Genomic DNA, 19,704 nt, shown 5'->3' with positions numbered 1-19,704 from the left:
AGATTGCGGGTGACAACCAACGGTGTGGGATTTCTTTTTGCGGTGATGAAAGTGTATTGGCAAAGAGTGGCGATGCGAGCACGACCTCGTAAACAAACTAAAAACTACTGGATGGTGCACTTCAAGATGGCGAATTAGATGGCACGTGAATATTAAAGCTGTGGAAAAAAAAAAAAAGAGGAGGAGGTAGCTGTGGTGCGACAGGAAGGATGCTGGACCTCGGAACATCACGAAGAGACGTGGCCAAGCTCTCTGCGCCCAGGACCTCGTGGGCACGATGTGGGAGGACCTAAGCTGCTCCAAAAGGGCGGGCCAGTGCCAGGCCTGCAGTAGGGGCCAAGTCGGACTTGTGGACCTGTGATTCACAACCAGAATAGACACAGCATTTCACGTACAAATATCAAGGGTAAAGGAGCTCTGCCTTTACATTCTCTGAAGAAGTGAAGGAGGCAAATCCAAAAGGAAGTGAAAGGCAGAAAGAAAGCAAATAGAAAAAGTTTAGTGAAGAAACATGATGCAAAGTGTCTCTGACAACTCTAAAGCCCTGCTCTGTTTTGTGTGTGTGTGTTGCAGGGCGGAGGGTGATGGGAGGAACCATCACTTCTCTGGACCTTCATTCCCCCCTCTGTAAACAAACTGCATCTGAGGATTTGCTGAGGTTAAATACAGTGCCTGGACAAGTCAGAAACACGGACACAGGTAAGGACGAGACTCTGCCCCCCGCATGGTCAGGTCCCGTGAGAGGGCCCTGGTACCTGGATCCTGTTGAGTATCATCAGCTTGGACTTGGAGTCCCAGGGGGGATCCGCTGGAGGCCCGGCCAACGACGAGAAGGAGGCCATGGCTACCTGGCTTGGAGAAGCTGCACAGCAAATATCCATTTTCACTTTCTCCTTCCGGAAGTGCTAGGCCCCGGAGTTGCCAGAGAAGAGCCTGTAGCCTCCGCCCCAGGAGCAGGCCGGGCCCTCTCCACCTTTTGTGGCCCCGGAAGCCGTGCCATTCTCAGCCTGGGCCTGCTTCCCTGGGAGGTGGGCTCTGGATGGCTCCTCCCCTCCTAACTGGGTCTGATGCAGGCCCCAAGGGAGATGTCCCTAGGTCCAAGGTCCCTTTCGAGGATCTCAACTGCTTGGCCAGAGAGGAGATGTCTGGGTTTCCAGGAGGGTCCAGGGATGCCGCCGTGGGGGTAGGTGGAGCAGCAGCCACTTTTGGTCTTCCCTTTGGGTCCTGGCTCACGCTGCTGGGGGAGGGCTCTGTGGGTAAAGCGGGTGTGGATTTTCTCCTGCGGGCTAGGGATCCCTCTGGATCAGGGTTCACGGGGCCAGCATGGAGAGAGTCAACAGTGGGTGCCACAGGTGGGGGTTGCTGTGGCCACGGCCCCTGCAGTGACTTCAGGGCAACTTGCTTGCCGTCGGGTGTGGGAAGCTGGGAGGAGGCGGCGGCCACCTGGGTGTGGGAGAAGATCCGCTGGGACTTGGTGATCATCTGGAACACCTGCATCTGCTCGTGGCTCACCAGAGACTCCTGAGACTTCAGGAACAGCTGCTGAAAGAGCGGTGTGGCATCCGACGGGAGGCCGCTGGACTTCTGGCCGTCCTGGGGGCCAGGCTCACCAGGGTTCTGCCACGAGAACGAGTCGCAGTCGAACTTGCTCTTCTTGGAAGCCCAGGAGTCGTCTTCCCCGCTGGTGCTGACATATGGGGTCGCCCGAGGCCTCCCCCTGGGCCTTCAGGAGCGTGGGAGGGAAAGACGGCGTGTCCTCCAGACCGGTGCACTGGCTGGGTGAGGGCTCCCCAGCAGGGGAGTCGCTGCTGAGCCCGGGACCCGGCTCGGAGCCCTCCCGGGACGGCACTGCAGAGGGCTTGTGGACGACAAACATACTGTTTCCTTTGCTCTTAGGGCAGCCCGACAGGTTTCAGAGCCACTGGAAACTGTGGCTTGATGGCTGGGAACTGGCGGGGACAGTCTGGCCATGGAACAGAGGCAGGCAGGCGGGCAGGGAGCGCCCTCGGGCGAGCCCTCCAGGGATGATGGGGGCTGGAGCAGCGGCAGCTCCGGCTCGGCTGGGTCGGGGCCGCTGTTCTCCGCTGCCCGTGAGTGGACGGCTGTGAACACGTCCATGGCAGGCTCCTTCCGTGGGGGCCGGGGATCCTCGGGAACCTCAGTGCCCAGGGCTCCTGGGGCCGCCGGGGTGCTGGCTGGGCCGCAGGAGGAGGACCCTGACGAGGGCAGGGAGGAACAGGCCGTGATCCTCCCTTCCCCACTGTCTGAAGGCCCTCCCAGGGCTGGCCCGGGAGAAGGGATCTTCTGGCAGATGATGCTGCTCATGATACAGCGCAGGAGGTCTCGGTTGGACAAGAGGGAGATGGGGGATGGGGCTTCCGGGGGCACCAGGGACCACAGGCTCGCGGGTGCGGGCTGGGAGGCCACCTCGTGCACACGGGGTGAGTTCCCGCAGGGCTCCTCCTCTGGAGGGGCCTCCTTGAGGATGCACAGGCCGTGCTGGACCTCGTAGTGCTGGCGCACGGAGCGGTAGTCGCTGTAGCTCTTGCTGCAGCCCTGCTCAATGCACACAAAGGGTTTAGTCTTCTGGTGGGTGAGCATGTGCCCGGTCCTGGAATCACATGAGGAGAAAGTTAGTGGGTGTCTCGGCGTGGGTCACCCACTGCAGGAACCTAGGCGTGTCCCCAGGGGGCAGCAGCATCGCAACTCAGAAACTGTGCTCAGACCCTATGAGGAAAGACCCCTGCTACGGCCAAAGCCCTCTGGAAAGGGGAGCTCTTGCCCTCACCCATAAGCAAACCCCTAATCTGAGATTAAAAAAATCAGTGGGAGCCAAGTCAGAGTTCCCCAAAGTGGGTTCCTAAGGAACACCAGGCTCCAGAGTTGCTCCCTGAGGACTTGGGCTCAGCTGGCAAATAAGTTTGGGAAAAACACTCTTTACTTCTTGGAGGTTCCTAGGAGCAAACTGAAAAGCCACAGAGCAGATAAAGAGATACCTTTTGAACTTTCCATGTCTCTCAAACTTATTTGCCCACAAAACCATTTTTTTAAAATAGACCCTTTTAGCATCCCCGAGAAGCAGAGAACCAGAGTTCTGAGAACAAACTTAAGGAAACGCTAACTTGGGGATGATCCTTCCTTGAACAAAGGAGTCTTTGCCTTCCCACAGGAGTCCTCTAGACAGCTACCTGGGAGCCCCACAGCAACAACAACAAAAAGCCAAATGTGCCTATAATTTCTGCAAATATAAACGAATGCAAGTATGTATTATATTTACATCATACTTATACCTGCATTAATATATTATAAATATAAACAAATGGGTAAATCGCCCTCTGGGTTCCCAACAATCTTACTCCGGATGGTTCTAATCAATGGAACCCAGTAAATAATGAAACCCTTTCCCAAACGTGGACCCTTGGCCTCCATCTGAGGGAAGCAGCAGAGAGGGCATCTGGAGACCCACTTTCTAGCCCTAACTGTTACCAGCTTGTGACAGGAGTAAATCATTTCCCATCCTTAATGGCGAGAGGGGAGAGGATACAATGAAAGCGGGATTCATCGAAGCCTCAGTAAAGGCTGGGCGAGCTGTAAACATGCAAGGGATCGTCCTCTCCCACTTACGAGTCTCTCAGTTTGAAAGTCTGTCTCTCCTCCCTCGGCAGCAAGAAAAGCTTATCATTTCTAAGACATGAAGAACAAACGGAATTCTGCTCCTCTTACACTGACCTTGCTTTTTAAAGTCAAGTTTAAACAAAAACTGAGTTAATAAAAGGGGGAATTAAAAAAGGAAAATAAAAGAGTGAACACTCCATTGCCATGTTCTAGAAACAGGCATCTCAGAACCCCATACGCCCTGGTGTTATCCCAACGTATATTCCTCATGGAGTGCATATCTGTTCTGCTCAGACACCTACCAGGGACTCTGAAAATTTCTCTACAGAGTTAGCCAAACTCCCTCCATGACAAAATAGCCTCTGGAGTGTGTTTTTAAAGCACAAGGGTCCTGTCTGCAAATCGCAGCGGCACTCTCCTCACTGGAGTGAATCTGGAGGCTGGGGAGGGCGGGCTGTCCAGGGCAGTGTAGGCCCTGCCCCCCCAAACACTGGCCGTGGAAGGAGAACAGGTCGCACACACCTGGGACACCCAACGGTGCGGGGCGGTGCAGGTGGATGGGAGGGGATGCAAAAGAACCAGGAGCACGCCCAGCCCCCAGCAGCCCCCTGAACAGATGTCCCGACCAGACTCCTACATACAGGTGGTCCTGACGCTTAAAGGCCTTGCTGAAGATTTTGCACACGTGTCTCCTCTCCTGGCTGTGCGTCAGGTAGTGCTTGCTGAGAGGACTGGCGCTGCTGAACACCTTCCCGCAGAGGCTGCAGTCCAGGAGTGGGTTCTGAGGGGACCTGTGCTGCCGCTTTCCTTTCCTTGTGCTCCCGGACGTGGCCCTGCCTCCTTCGTTAGCCTCTTTGGGCACCTTGAGCATGCCTAGCCCCAGGCCTACACAGAGGGAGAAAGCACAGGTTATGACATCCGGGGACATCGGAGCCCGGGCGGAAGCACTCTACCACCCTCGGACCAACTTCAGCAGCTGAGTTCAACTCAGGGAGTTGGCCGAGAACACCAACTTCAGCAGCTTCACTCGCAGAGAAGACCAGGCTTAGCACCAGGTGAGGGGGAGAAGGGACCCGGGTCAGGCCACACCTCCAGGGTGGCACTCAATCTTGAAGCCACACTTGGGGGGTAAGGGAGGGGACAGCAACAGCCTGAGAGCTTCCAGGACAGAGTGACTCGACAGGCAGGACTTCATGACGGTAACATCAACAGCACACTTGCAAGTGCAATCCAGAAATGCACAATGCAAAATCTTAGAAAAGTTTAAGTCCTTTCTCCCAGCCAATTCCACTCTGCTTTTTTAATTAAGGAAATTAAGGCAGATCTGTACAAATTAACGGAGATCTTGCAGTGAACTGCAAGCGAGTTAACTGCAGCATTGTTTTTCCTGGTGAAATGTGAGAAACCACCTAATAACTGACACGAGGGCAGGTGGGTGACTGTATTCTGGTCTCAATGGTCTATGGCGCAGGCATTTCAGATACAACTGTAGGAAAATATCCGATGACGTGAAAGGATGTTCATGCCATACCACTAAGTGCTGTGCCACTAACAAGAGGATTGCTGAAAAACGGAATGATCTAGTCTTTAGAAGGGACAAATAAATTTGAATACAAACAAACAGAATGGGATTGATTGGTAGGATCATGGATCAACTTAATTTTCCTTTTCCTGTCTATCTGAATTTTCCATGTTTATGTACTTCTTGGGTAAATGATAAAAGGTATTTCCACGAATCACCTCATCAGAGGAACAGGTGAAGAGGCTGGGAATGTCCATGTGGGAGAGGGAGATGTCTTCAAGTAGCTGAAGGGCCAGGATGTGGAGGAGGGAGCACACTGCTTCTGTCTTGCTACAAGGGGCAGAGCTAGATTTGATGAATAAAAGGTAAAGAGAGGGACTTCCCTGGTGGCGCAGTGATTAAGAATCCGCCTGCCAATGCAAGGGACATGGGGTCGAGCCCTGGTCCAGGAAGATCCCACATGCTGTGGAGCAGCAAAGCCTGTGCGCCACAACTACTGAGCCTGCGCTCTAGAGCCCACGAGCCACAACTACTGAAGCCCACGCGCCCAGAGCCCGTGCTCCGCAACAAGAGAAGCCACCTCAATGACAAGCCCGTGAACCGCAACGAAAAGTAGCCCCCGCTTGCTGCAACTAGGGAAAGCTCACATGCAGCAACTAAGACCCAATGCAGCCAAAAATAAATAAATTTATATTAAAAAGATGTGTAAAAAAAAAGTATAGGGAAGCTGATTTTAAATCACTAGAGACGTAAGGAGAGTGGATACAAGACCTAAGAACTCTGCAGGCTTGCTGCTGTGTTCCCAGCTCCTGGGATTCCCATTCCTGTACTCGTAGGCACACAGTAACTGTTGGATGGATGAATCATGGAAGATTTTTCTACCCCTTAAGATGGATTAGACTGCCTCACGTGATAGCGAGTTTAAAAACTGCCCTTCATCTAGGATGCAGCAGAGGCTGGACCCAAGAATCCAACAGGTCAGGGCGTGCATACTGCACTAAAGGACCCCAAATGCTAATTCTCTGTGGCTGAGATGTAGCTTGAGAGACACAGCAGAAAGAACCTCGACTCTCATCCCAACTCTGTCTCTGGCCATTTGTCACTTAACCTGTCTGGTCTACATCTTCTTCATATGAAAAGCTGCTGTGTTGAGTGGTCGAATGATTCTAACAGTTTAAATGAGGGAAAATAGGACTCCCATGTGGGAAAGTACTTGCCTTGATAACTTACTTTTAAAATGTTCATTAGAGGACTTCCCTGGTGGCACAGTGGATAAGACTCCGCGCTCCCAATGCAGGGGGCCCGGGTTCGATCCCATATGCATGTGGGAACTAAGAGTTTGCATACCACAACTAGGGAGCATGCCTGCCACAACTAACACCTGGTGCAACCAAATAAATAAATAATAATAATTTTCTTTAAAAAAGATGAGTATTTAAAATAAATAAATAAAAATCAAATCAAATCAAATCAAATGCTCATTAGGACCTCCCTGGTGGCACAGTGGTTAAGAATCCGCCTGCCAATGCAGGGGACACGGGTTCGAGCCCTGGTCCGGGAAGATCCCACATGCCGCAGAGCAACTAAGCCCGTGCGCCACAACTACTGAGCCTGCACTCTACAGCCCGCGAGCCACAACTACTGAGACCACGTGCCACAATTACTGAAGCCCGTGCACCTAGAGCCCGTGCTCTGCAACGAGAAGCCACCGCGATGAAGAGCCCGTACACCGCAAAGAAGAGTAGCCCCCGCTCGCCACAAATAGAGAAAGCCCGCGTGCAGCAACGAAGACCCAACGCAGCCTAAATAAACAAACAGAAGTTTTTCTCTAAAAATAAATAAATAAATTAAATGTTTATTAAAGCAACTGTTAAACTAGAGAACAAAATGTGGTTTCAAAAAAATTGGCAGGGACACTGAAAAACAGGCACATTGAGTCACTGGCCCAGGAAGCCACTTGCTCTTCCCAGAAAGCATGTGCACAAGCTCTAAAACTGTGTGTGTTCTCCCACCAGCAAGCCTACAGGGAGGAATATGTGCGAAGAACTCATCCAAGAGAAAAGTCAATGGAAAAGTTATTCACAGATCCACTCTAACAGTCTATCAGGCAAGAATATGGTCCGACAATACAATGGAATAACCATTACAATGACAACCGAATAGTCTACCTTCATATAAGAAAGCAGGCTCACTAAGTTTTAGAAACTTCAAATGAATTAAACACTTAATACATCTCTGCAAAACCATGTGTACCCTAGTGGCCTCACCTACGTTTTTTAAAAATCCACGTGTGGGAGCCATGGTGGGGATTTTAATTGTTATTACTTTTCTTTATTTTCTAAGTTTTCTATTTAAATATATATCACTTTCTAATGAAAATATATAAGCATATCCATTTGTATGAATCTGAATTTAAGTTAGAGAAGTGTAAAGAGTTAAAATTTAACGTTCAGTGGATTTTTTTTAATAAGGTAACCAGAAAAAAAAATCCTCAAGTTTAAAACAAATTAGGAAAAATTGAACTAGATTAATGCTTTGTAACATTCACTGGGGGGCACAGACCCATATGAAAATCTGGTGAAATACCACAGTTTCTCTGCCCAGCAAAATGCACACGTACTCACCCTAGCAGCATTTTTAGGTAATTTCTGTGGTTCAGGTTGAGAACCTGAATTACTGTAACCAGGCCTGGCCCAGCACCTGCAATACCAAGGATGGCCTTGGTTTCTAGGATCTCACATTTAGCCATGGTTCCAACACGGGGACAAGGCTAACGGCTTGTCTACATTGTGTGGAGTGCGGGCCTCGGCAGTCTTTCATTCTAGCGAGTGTGCAGGACAGTTCCTGAGCGGCTGATCCCAATTAACATTGACATTTGTTCTGCAGGGCTGTTCCGGATGTGGCCTTCCATGCGTGTGGTGTGATTATAAATACGAAGGAGCTCTAAGTCAACTCGTCTAAGCAACTTACCCAAGAACCCATGAAGTGGGTTAAAAACAAAAATCAAATTTATCCTATGGCGGAAGTCTGAAGGTAAACCAAAAGGTGATGTAACCAACGTCTCTGACTGTTCCACTAGTTCTCCCTTTGCTCCTCCGCTGCGGAAGAGAAAGACTTAGAACTGCATCAATGGACTGTGGGAAGGTATTCTAACAGTATTGGTAAAAATCACTACCATCTGTCCAGTGCTTCCCAGCCTGCAAAGTGCTTTTACTTTCATTTCTTCTTTTGCTTCTTACTGCTGGCACTCTGGGGGGAAAGCAGAGTGGGTATTATTGTAAGGCAGTCTGAGATTCCGGATCTGCATACTCCACCAGCGGCTTCATGGAGTCACTGTCCTTCCCTGAATACACGGACAGGGCATCCAAGTTGTCCTCCAGCATCTCGCTGGGTGCGTCAGGCATCAGGAGGCTGGGGTCCAGGTCCAAGTGGCTCAGGCCGTCGTACAGCAGGTCTCGTGAGCCAGGCCCCAGATCCCGGTTGAGGGTGTCGCTGCATTTGAGCGCCTGGCTCTCGGGAAACGAAGGGAGGTGCATCTCGGATGGAAGGGTGCCCTTGTCCCCCAGGCTGCACTGGTCCATGGCTCTCCACTACCAGGTCTCAGCAAACAGCTACTCTCTAGACAAGCAAGGCTGTGTAAGGAGTCAGGGAGGAGAGAGCTCTTGGTGGTGTTTATTTCCTGAGAATGAACGAGGAGGAATCACAATTATGAGATGGCAACACACATGGTGGATAGAGCGTGGACTTGGAATTCAAACACACCTGTATGGGGGTTTGTTCTCGGCCACTTAACAGCCAGATGACCTTGGGCAAGTCACTTAAGGTCCATGAGCCCTAGTTTCCTCATCTGTAAACTGAGCATAAGAGTACCTCCATCATAAGAGTGTTGTAAGGAAAAAGCAACCGAAATGTCCATCAACAGACGAATGGATAAAGAAGATGTGGTACATATATACAATGCAATATTACTCAGCAATAAAAGAGAACAAACTAATGCCATTTGCAGCAACATGGATGGACCTAGAGATTGTCATACTGAGTGAAGTAAGTCAGACACAGAAAGACAAATATCATATGATATCACTTATATGTGGAATCTAAAAAAAGGGGGATACAAATGAACTTATTTATAAAATGGAAGTAGAGTCATGGATGTAGAAAACAAATTTATGTTTACCAGGGGATGGTGGGGGGAAGGGATAAATTGTGAGATTGGGATTGACATACACACTACTATATATAAAACAGATAACTAATAAGAACCTACTGTATAGTACAGGTAACTCTACTCAATACTCTGTAATGGCCTATATGGGAAACGAATCTCAAAAAAGAGTTGATCTATGTATATGTATAACTGATTCACTTTGCTGTACACCTGAAACTAACACAACATTGTAAATCAACTATACCCCTATAAAAAATTTTTTAAAAAAAGAACAAAAAAAAAAAAAGATTGTTGTAAGGAATAAATGAAAGGATTTTGGCAACATGGTGGACTAAACTGACCTCTTTCTCCAACAATAAACACATAGAGGTATGAGAAAAGACCATTTTTAATACAGAGTCAAGCTCAAGAGACAGGTAAGACCCCAAGTGCCAGCAACAATGAGGAAACTCAAAGCCACAGGTCCGAGCACAAGTTGGCCCAAGGGGAAAGTCAGACTCCAATACAGGGCCTGGAACTGTCATCCAGTATGGTGGCCACCAGTCACATGTGGTGATGACACACTTGAAATGTGGCCCCGAATTGAGACCTGCTGTGAGTGTCAAATACACTGGATTTGGAAGACTTAGTACCCCAAATAATTCATTTTCATATTGATTACATGTTGAATGATAATATTTCAGATCTACTGGTTTAAATGTAATATGTTATTGAAATTAATTTCATCTACCTCTTTATTTTTTAATGTGGCTATTTGCAAATTTTAAATTATATACATGGCTCATATTATATTTCTCTTAAAGGGCACTACCCTGGAGGCTGGGACCTGAGGTTGTAACAAACACATGGAAAAGGAAACAGGGACTTGAGTTCACAGGCAAGGGAGACCTGGGACCCTGGAAGAGCCAAGCCATCCACAGGAAAACTAAATAAATGAAAGAAAAATACCGCACACAAGCCTTGAAAAGCATCACAAGAACTAGTTAAAAACAGGACGAGAGACATCAAAACCTAGCAGAGAAAAGAAGAAGACACAAGGGGCAAGGACATTTTTTAAAAGAAACAAATGAAACTTCTAGAAATGAAAGACTTTTAAATTTAAAACTCACTGGGAGGGTTAAACAGCAGATAAACAGTGCTGAAGAGACAAATAATGAACGGGCAGAGCAATCTGAAGATAATTCTCCCCCAGAATTCAGTGCAGAGAGAGAAACAAATGGAAAATACAAATGAAGAAGCAAATGCAAAAGCCCAACATATGCCTAAACGGGGTCCTGAAAGGGAAGAGGAGAGGATGGAGAAGACATGGTACCTCAGGATGGCGGAGGGATTTCCAGAACTGCGGAAACACAGGGCTCCAGACTTAAAGATATGATTCTTGAAGGTATATGGTTAATCATGAACAAGCACTGCACGGCCAGAGCAGGACAAAAAAAAAAAAAAATGAATTCACTCCTTGACACACAAGCAGAACTGCAGAACCCTAAAGACCAAGAGAAAACCCTAAAGACTACCAGGAAGACCAGGCAGATCCTTTACAACTTCTCAACAGAAACGAGGCTAGAAGACAAGGACTACCACCACCTGCAGACTGAGGAAAGGCAGGAGTCAGCACAGAACTCAATGCACAGGAAAACCAGTATTCAAGAGTCTACACAGACTTTTCCAGACAAGGCATAAGACTGTACCTTGTAGACTTTGGCTCAAACACTACCACAGGATTTGAATCATTTAGTAAAAACAAAAAGAAAGATGAAGATTAACTTCATACTTTAAGTATTCACACTCAAAAGAATCTAAGCGTAACTGCCAGACAAAAGGAATAAACTATGTAACATGTAAACTAGTAGAATTGATCCTAAAAAGAAAAAGAGAGAAAAGAGTCAAAATATTAAAATCAGAAATTAAAGAAGGGACATCACTCATGGTCTTACAAAATTAAAAGGATTGTAAAGGAATACTATGAACAACTGCATGCCAACAAATTAGGCAACTCAGAGAAAAACGGACAGATTTCTAGAAAGATAGAAATTACCAAAACTGACTCGAGGAAACAGACTATCTGAAAAGACCTATAAGGGTAAAAAGCTTGAATTACTAATTTAAAAACTTCCCACCCATGCCAGCATAGAAACAGTGAAAACAATCTACCTTGTCTGAACTGTGGAAAATAGTAAGGTTTACAGCAACCAAGCAAACACTTATCAAGAGAAAGGTGAATGAACCACCCCCGCTTCCCCACTCTCCAGCTCAGCAGTGATTCTGAAGACAGCACCCCCCCTTCTCTTGTGGGTTCCTGGTGTGGGAGGGAGCAGACAGGACCTTGTTCTCAAAGAACTGAGGCTGTCTGTCCTGACCTGTCAAATAGCTTCTGAAGGTCTAATGAAAAGGTGTTGCCTTTGGGAGTTGCCTTCTGAGTTGTGTCTAACTCAGAATTTGCTCAGAGCAGAGAGTGGCCATGGGGAAGGCATTTGTCAAAAACATTCAAGGCAGTCAACCAGTCACTGCAGCCTGGGGCAAAGGATATTAACTGAGGCCGACAACAGACAGCACTGAAAGCCAGGGAGAAAAGCTGGAGAGTGAGATGCTTTGGGGAACAAGGGCTCTGAAAGGGCTCCACACTGGCAGTTTCTTACAAAGCTAAACATAAACAGGGCCTTACCATACCATCCAGCCATCGCACTTCTAGGTATCCACCCCAATAAGCTGAAAACTTATGTCCATACAAATGTTTATAGCAGCTTTATTCATAACTGCCAAAAACTGGAAGCAACCAAGATGTCTCTCAACAGAAGAATGGATAAACGAACTGCGGTACATCATATAATGGGATATTATCCAGCAATAAAAAGCAAAGAGCTATTGGACTTCCCTGGTGGCGCAGTGGTTAGGAGTCCACCTGCCGCTGCAGGGGACACGGGTTCGATCCCTGGTCCGGGAAGATCTCACATGTCGCGGAGCAACTAAGCCCGTGCGCCACAACTACTGAGCCCACGTGCCACAACTACTGAAGCCCACGTGCCTGGAGCCCATGCTCCGCAACAAGAGAAGCCACCGCAATGAGAAGCCTGTGCACCGCAATGAAGAGTAGCCCCCGCTCGCCTCAACTAGAGAAAGCCTGCGCACAGCAATGAAGACCCGATGTAAGCTGTAAGCTGCCTGCTGAATGTTGAAGGCCTGTCCCAACACTCACCCAGATGTCAACTGCAGAGACTGTGAGTTGTCTGATGTAGGGTTTCTTTGTTTTGCTTTGAACATTTAAGGAAATCTCTGTCAAATGTCTCTTTGGACACTTAAGGAAATCTCTGTCAAATCTCAGAAGAGAGACTTCACTGACCATGCGTGACAAAAAATACAGTCTTTCTAAAAATAGCCTAGAGAAGTCACTAAACGAACAAACAATTAGAACCCACACTGGACAACAGCAAAGCCTGGGGTGGAGGTGCGGGGGAGAATCTGATTCCCAGAGGTACCATATTATAATATTCAAAACGTCCAGTTTTTCAACAAAAAGTTACGACGTATGCAAAGTATGGAGAGGGCCATCCATTTCACATAAATGGCATCAAACAATATGCAGCCTTTTCTGTCTGGCTGCTTTCACTAAGCATAGCATTTTCGAGTTTGATCCCCCCCTTGGGACACATATCATCACTTTATTCCCTTTTATGGATGAACACTATTCCACTGTGTGGATAGAACACATTTTCTTCATCCATTCATCTGCTGATGAGTATTCGGGTTGTTTCCATTCTGGGCTATCACACGTAATTCTGTCCATAGCGAGACATTTAATAAACGCTTGACGACTCACTGATAAATCGAGTGGATCCTAGAATAACTGGAGTTTGGGCTACTTTCCTAGGCCATAGGTTTCGACTGTTTTTAAACCTTTCATGTTGCAATGGAATAGACTAGCTGCAAGTGTAACGTCTGAGTGTCACATTATGTGTCCACCTGTGTGTCTGTGTTAAGTAGCCTACTGAGGGGGCTCAAATTAAAGTTCAGTGCAGGTCTGAAATCCTGTACCAGAACTCCGGGACCCAAGTGAGTTTCAGAATTCACAATCTGAGGGATTCAGAAAGGTAAATCAATGCATACGCCACACTGTAAGTAACCGCCAGTGGGTCCAGGGCAGCACCTGGTGACCAAATCATTCTTCCTGCATTGAAACCCTGACAGCTCAGAGTAAACAGAATACATAAAGACAGGAAAGAGCAATATGTGAGTTCAGGTGTGGCCACAAAGAGGTCTGAGCCACCTCAGCATTTTCAGAGCTTCTGGGAATTCTAAATTGCAGACAAGGGAATGTGGATGACAGAAGTTTATATTTTAAGGCAAAGTGAATTTCTCTGCCAATTCCAAAGTTTCTTCTACAGTGCTGCTCTAAAGTGTTCCCAGCGCTCCAAGGGGAAAAGAACCCATCTCCTTCACCTCCCGACTATAAAAACAAGCAAATAATATAAAACATAAAGCATTACTTAAAAGGAACATAAAGCAACATCTTATAAAGTAAAACTGTAAGCGTTTTCTCCTTGTCAGGTAGCACACCAAGTGCTCTTCGGGCCTTAATTCACTCACCCCTCACAAAGACCCCGAGGTCGGTTCTATCATTACTCCCACTTTGCAGAGAAGAAAAGGGACTCTGAGAGGGTAAATCATTTGTCCACAGTCACACAACTAACAGGTAGTTGAACCAGATCTTAAACCCAGATTATTATTTTTTTTTTGTATATATATTTTTTTGGCGGTACGCGGGCCTCTCACTGTTGTGGCCTCTCCCGTTGCGGAGCACAGGCTCTGGACGCACAGGCTCAGTGGCCATGGCTCACAGGCCCAGACACTCCACGGCATGTGGGATCTTTCCGGACCGGGGCACGAACCCGTGTCCCCTGCATCGGCAGGCGGACGCTCAACCACTGCGCCACCAGGGAAGCCCAAACCCAGATATCTTGACTTTAGAGCTTGTGTTCTTACCCGCTGCACAATACTGTTTCCCTATAAATTAATCTGTAGACTGCACTGCACCAATTATACTAGAAAACACAAAAGGTGCCAGTGGGGGCGGGGTGGAAGACAGGATTATGTCTCGGGATTTCCCCAATGCCGAAATCGCCTTCCTTCCAACATACTCCTACAGTCCATAGAACAAACTGGTCCGGTTACAACCTCAGGCAGGCACGCCAGAAGTCCAAAGGCTGGGCTTTGACATTTACATACTTTTCCAGATAGTAAAGCACCCCCCCCCCCACCGCCCGCTGCTCAACCAGTACTGAACTTGCTCTTGTTCTGTCAACAGATAAATTCAATTCAACAAGTTTTAGCACCTTCTATGCACAGAGCTCCCCGCTAGTCGCTGTAGGGCAGGGTTTCTGGTCCCCTGGAGACATTCCCAAGCGTCCAACTACTCTTTACAAGAATTTTGTAATTTTGTGCTTTCGTTTTGAGAACAATCTAAACAAGAAAATCTGTATATCTGGATTATTGGATTACCACTTTATAACCCAGTAATACTACCATTTGGTTTCAATGCCCGGGCTTTGTTTATGATTGCACTAATGCCACTAATGCTGACTAGGACTACTTTAATTGCTGCAGGCTAATGAGAAGGGGATAGAGGTGGATTGAGCTCATGATAATGCTTTTGGGCTCAACTAAAGCCAGTGGACATCATGGTACAAGTGGAGGTTTTGCTGCAATTCAAACTGAAAAAGGGATGGGAGATCTGAGATACCACAGGGCCTGTTAAACCCAAAAGGGCCCGGTGTGGCAGTCTGCAAAGTATTTGTTTCAAGGAAGCCGTTAAATTCCAGCAAAATAGCAGCCCTCTCATTAAATTAATGTTTGTAATTTGAGTTACATTAGTTTGGTTGCTTTGTTTCTATTTGATTGGCAAATTGACTTTGGCTTTATGGTGGCACGAGAGCTGTAAGCTTTAGGAAGTTGTGCCTCATTTTAGCATCATTTAGGCCTTAATAGTTTAAAAAACAGTTTAAGTCAACACTGGGGATCCAAAGCAATTTTATTTTTTTTTCTTTTGAAAAAGGCCTATCGGGGCTTCCCTGGTGGCACAGTGGTTGACAGTCCGCCTGCCGAGGCAGGGGACACGGGTTCGTGCCCCAGTCTGGGAGGATCCCACATGCCACGGAGCGGCTGGGCACATGAGCCATGGCCGCTGAGCCTGTGCGTCCCGAGCCTGTGCTCCGCAACGGAAGAGGCCACAGCGGTGAGAGGCCTACGTACTGCAAAAAAATAAAATAAAATAAATAAAAATAAAAATAATAAAAAGGCCTATCATTGCATGACTGGTGGGGTAGGAGGAGAAAGAGATTCTCCTCTGAAATGCTACAACCTCGTGGGAAAGTAACCCACCACAGATTCTAGACCGCAGCCATAAATCCACAATTAGGTAAATAATATTTACTGAGGCCTTGTTTGGAGGGAAGGGAGAGAACAATTTCAATATCTACCTGTTCTATAAAAATGTTTTACTCAGCCGGCAGTAAATTTCAATATTTTTCAATTAGTTACCAAGTTGAAAAATTTGTCAGAGTTTTTTTGGACAGAGTATCACTGTCCAAAAGAACTTTCTGAGCTGCTGGAAATGTTCTAAATCTGCATTGTCCAATGACAGCCACTCAGCACATGCAGTTAATGAGCAGCTAGAAATGCAGCTAGTGCAACTGACAAACTAAGTTCTTTATTTTATTTAATTTTAATTAAGTTAGCTACAAATGGCTTGTGGCTACCACCTGGGACACTGCATTGAAAATAAGGTTAGCCAAATTCTATTTAAAAACCTGGGGGAAAATATCTGATGCTCTGTCAACACTGAGTCCACAAAGCAACAACTGGCTGGAGCTGAGAAGCCACAGCTGCCTTTAGACACAGCATGCACTCTCCAGTTTGCCACAGTCCTCACCACTCCCTAACCTCTCACACCTGGCCATACCGCTCATCTATATGCCCTGCCCAGCCCCTCGAGACATCTGAATTTATGACACTCATTTGTGCCGTTGCCCTTGACCACCTTCTCTTCACTCGGCTTTACCAAATGAAACGCTTCCAAAGAAGACCGAAACGCCCCCTCTACTGCAGAGAATACTCCCAACATAACGAAGTCTGAGATTATTTCCCCCTCCTCTGAACTCTGATAAGCACTTGTCTGAAAATCCATGTAACACTCATCCTGAATGGCTTCAAATTTTAATTATCCTTCAGGTTCTTCTATTTTCCCCCGGACTATAAGCTCTAGGATGACTCTGACTCTACCTTATGTGTCTATACTTCTTATAGCATCTTGCTGGCCACACAACTCTGATCAAAGAAGGCTCTCAGCCTCCCTTTCCTTATGAGTGACAGGATTCCACTGGGCCACCTCTCTTCCTCTTGGAGCAGCCCTAACCTGTTGGTGTGTCAGCTTCGCCACCTCCCCCTCCCCACCAAGAGCCACCTTCTCTTCCTCTCTCTGCACCAGTGTTACCAGGGAGACAGTGATCGTGTCTCAGTAACATCAGGTTGTTGGGAGCTGGGAGGTCGGAGAGACTTGCAGCTTTTACCCCGCCGATGCCAATTCTTTCCTTATTTTCCCACTCCAAACCTTGTTGTAAACTACAGGCTTCTTTTGTTTAACCTACACAGTGTTTTTAAAAATTGGATCAAAAAAAAAGAAAAGAAAAAAAAATTGGATCAGATTGCCTGAATACCCCAAAAATAAAAAATAAATAAAAATTGGATCAGCCACCAACATTTTTTTTAATGGGGAGATTACACCTAGAGATATGACTTTCTGGCTTCTCTTGAAAATGATTAGATTTGATATTCCCGGATAGGTAATAATAGGATAGAGTGAGGGACAACGGCCATCTCTGGATGGGGCAATGGCCTCCAGGTCCCACAGTCCCCACTTACCTTCCGGCCTGGCCCCCATAATAACCACCATCATAAGACTAAGAATAGCAGCAAACATTTACCAAAGCGTTATCATGTTTCAAGCATCACTGCAATCACTTATATATCACTTCATTTAATTCCCACAACATCCCTTTGAGGCATAAACTGTATTATTGACCTTATTTTATGGATGAGGTGAATAAAGTCCACACAAGTTAAGTAACTTGTCCCAAATCAAGCTTAGCACTCAACCCTGGGAAGTCTGACTTCAAAGCCCTCACCCTTAACCACTCACTGTGCTGTGATTCCACGCTTGACGCTGGGATTCCTGCCCTATACTCTGCACTTACATTCTTCAGTTGAACAACCAAGGAAAACTCCTCCTCTAGCCATGGAACCAATATATAATTTTAACCGTAAGTTTCACTCATTTCCTCTGATCGCTCATTTAAAAAGCAGATATAAAGCTTATGCTGGAAAACAGAACGACATAGAGGAATCAGAAGGCTATGACTGCACTTGCCAGAGAGACTTCTTACATAGAATTAACTAAACGAGGAAAAGAGACATCAAAGTTTCTCACTCCACAAGCTCTTCCTACCAGAAAATGCAGACAATCGTTAAAATCTAGAATAGACATTTTCGTAGTGAGGACAATGAGAGGACCCCCGGGGTCCTCGAGAGTCTTTCACGGAGTCTCTGAGGTCAAAATTATTTTCATAACAATATTTAGATGTTATCTGCCCTTCCCATTCAGTGAAACTTTCCAGGGGCTACAGGACTTATCTCAAAAGGCTGAATGCAGAAGCAGATATAAGACTCCAGATGACTCTAAAAATGTGAAACGGGACTTCCCTGGTGGCACAGTGGTTAAGAATCCGCCTAACAATGCAGGGGACACAGGTTCGAGCCCTGGTACGGGAAGATCTCACATGCCGCAGAGCAACTAAACCCGTGAACCACAACTACTGAAGCCCATGTGCCTAGAGCCCGTGCTCTGCAACAAGAGAAGCCACTGCAATGAGAAGCCCGTTCACTGCAATGAAGAGCAGCCCCCGCTCACCATAACTAGAGAAAAGCCTGCGCACAGCAACAAAGACCGAACGCAGCACCCCCCAAAACGATGCCACTATTCTTGCTAAATTTTTTATCTTCTGAAATATAGTTTTTTAATTAAAATGTCAATTATGTTAATATATAATGGGTTTACTATTGCTATTTTTAAATGAATTAATTTTTTAAAATTTATGTTTAAACTTTTAATACAGCAAATATCAGCAGATACAGTTCACATGCACAAAAATACCCTGAGGTCTTCAATAATTTTTAAGTGTAAAGGGGTCCTAAGATAAAAAAGTCTGAGAACTGCTGCTCTGAAGAGAAAAAGTCCAGCACGGACGCATGGGCCCAAATAGGTGTGTATATGTGTCTAACCTAAACCCAAAATTCCAAACTGGTGGCCAGTAACGTGTTTTGCAAGCTGCCACACCTTGGTGTGGTCTTTAATAAGGTCTTTAAATACTTATATTTAAATACTTTAATAATTTAAAATTTAATAATTTTAATAAATATATTAAATATTTAAATAAAGGTCTTTAAATACTTATTAAATTGGTTGTCAACATTTAAAGATCAAAAAGCTTCACATAAAGACAGTGTTCTGGTTTCTTCTGGAAAAAAAAAAAAAGAAAGTAAAACTTCTGGCAACACTGCCCCGACATTTCCACTTGGCCATTTCCACTGGCTGGCATCGCTTAGATGGGGAACACAATCTTAGGTTTGCCAGTCTGGGCCTTTACCTGCCCATCCCCTGCAGGTATCTAAGTTGCTGAGCTAGAGGGGAAAAAAGGGTTTCTTTGCAATAAATGATAAAACATACACCAATCTAATAAATGTCTGCATTCCTACAGAGCAGTCAACATGTACGATAAATAACCCTTTCCCTCATCTGACCTCCCAAAGCAGCAACTTCTAATGGTTTCACCATTGGTACAGAGACCCTTGCATTGATGAGAAACCCTTCTGCGAAAGAAAGGAATCCATCTGACAAAGTGGATGTCCTCAGACAAAGGCAAAGGGAGGAAACTCACCAGGAGAAGTGCGAGTGAATGAAAGAACCTCGAGGGAACAGGAGGGCCCAGTTTAGGTCGCACAGTGAAGGGGGTTCAGGTGACAGACCATTAGATATTTCCTCCTGGAATGCTGGATAATCAATTCGGGACACTCATCCAACTTCTTTTGCCCTGAAAGCAGGTGGTGGAAAGGCAGGGGCAATCAGAACTTGGGTCGCCAAAGCAAGGGCACAGGTGTAAAACTGGGGGAGATTGGCAATTTGGGGAAGAAAGAAGAAAGCAATACTGAACTGGGGAGATCTAGGTAGGAAAAGGGATTTTGTTGTTAGAGGAGTTATCTTCTTTCTTTCCGTATTTTTCCTCCCTTGGGAAGGAACCTGGAGAGCTTTGCTGGGAGAAGCCTAATAGGGGTGGAACTGGTGAGGAAAAGGGGT

General features: G+C 46.4%; 1 pseudogene; it reads right to left on the bottom strand.

The window, feature by feature from the left end:
* Nucleotides 1-19,425, bottom strand: part of LOC132479614 (zinc finger protein 541-like) — a 37,242-nt pseudogene extending 17,817 nt beyond the window's left edge.
* Between the last annotated feature and the right edge of the window lie 279 nt (nucleotides 19,426-19,704).

This window comes from Mesoplodon densirostris, chromosome 19 (genome assembly GCF_025265405.1).
Source record: "Mesoplodon densirostris isolate mMesDen1 chromosome 19, mMesDen1 primary haplotype, whole genome shotgun sequence".
Taxonomy (NCBI): domain Eukaryota; kingdom Metazoa; phylum Chordata; class Mammalia; order Artiodactyla; family Ziphiidae; genus Mesoplodon; species Mesoplodon densirostris.
This window is presented reverse-complemented; position numbering and strand designations above follow the sequence as displayed.